The 959-nt window shown below is 63.3% G+C and overlaps 2 long non-coding RNA genes across 3 annotated transcripts in view; one reads left to right on the plus strand and one right to left on the minus strand.

Moving 5' to 3' along the window:
• The window catches only part of LOC108447902, a 628-nt gene extending 294 nt beyond the window's left edge, over positions 1-334 (plus strand). The window contains exons 2-3 of the long non-coding RNA XR_001863609.1: positions 131-198; positions 255-334. This is a non-coding gene — a long non-coding RNA (uncharacterized LOC108447902). The remainder of the gene's footprint in view (positions 1-130; positions 199-254) is intronic.
• Positions 7-959, minus strand: part of LOC108447901 — a 1,473-nt gene continuing 520 nt past the window's right edge. For both annotated transcript variants that reach the window (XR_001863608.1, XR_001863607.1), the window contains exons 2-3: positions 531-938; positions 7-449 (exon numbers count right to left, since the gene is read on the minus strand). This is a non-coding gene — a long non-coding RNA (uncharacterized LOC108447901). The remainder of the gene's footprint in view (positions 450-530; positions 939-959) is intronic.

Raw genomic sequence — 959 nt, forward strand, 5'->3', positions numbered from 1 at the left:
GATGATCCAGGTGAGGGGATCCAGGTGAGGATCCAGGTGAGGATCCAGGTGAGAGGGTCCAGGTGAGAGGATCCAGGTGAGAAGCTCCAGGTGAGAGGATCCAGGTGAGAAGTTCCAGGTGAGGGTTCAGGTGAGGGTCCAGGTGAGAGGATCCAGGTGAGAGGATCCAGGTGAGGAATTCCAGGTGAGAGGATCCAGGTGAGGCATAAGAGGTGAGAGGATCCAGGTGAGGGGTTCTGGGTGAGGGGTTCCAGGTGAGAGGATCCAGGTGAGGATTTCCAGGTGAGGGTTCAGGTGAGGGGCTCCAGGTGCCAGGTGAGCACCGCCAGGTGAGCTGCTCAGGTGAGCTCAGGGGGCGTCGTCCATCAGCTGCAGCGCATCGGCCTCGCCAGGTGGGGCCCTCCTGGGCAGGTAAATGGAGCCGGGGGCCCTCGGGGCATCCAGGTGAGCTGGGGACACACCTGGTGCCACCTGGTGCCACCTGGCTGTCAGCCGGCCGTGCCAGGGGCCGGGGCAGGGGCAGGACTCACCTGTGACACACCTGGCCCGCAAGATGAGCCAGAGCAGGGCCCCGCTCAGTGACGTCAGCAGCACCAGCAGCGCCACCAGGTACGCGCAGGACGGGGACGCACCTGGGGGGGGACAGGTGAGGGCGGGGGGGTCACGGGAGGAGCCCTCGGCCCTTCTCACCTGAACTACCTTCACCTCTCACCTGTGCTGCCTTCACCTCTCACCTGTGCTGCCTTCATCTCCTCACCTGTGCTACCTTCACCTCCTCACCTGTGCTGCCTTCACCTCTCACCTGTGCTGCCTTCACCTCTCACCTGTGCTACCTTCACCTCCTCACCTGTGCTGCCTTCACCTCCTCACCTGTGCTGCCTTCACCTCTCACCTGTGCTACCTTCACCTCCTCACCTGTGCTGCCTTCACCTCCTCACCTGTGCTACCTTCACCCTCTC

The sequence above is a fragment of the Corvus brachyrhynchos genome, unplaced genomic scaffold (assembly GCF_000691975.1).
Source record: "Corvus brachyrhynchos isolate BGI_N302 unplaced genomic scaffold, ASM69197v1 scaffold627, whole genome shotgun sequence".
Classification (NCBI taxonomy): Eukaryota; Metazoa; Chordata; class Aves; order Passeriformes; family Corvidae; genus Corvus; species Corvus brachyrhynchos.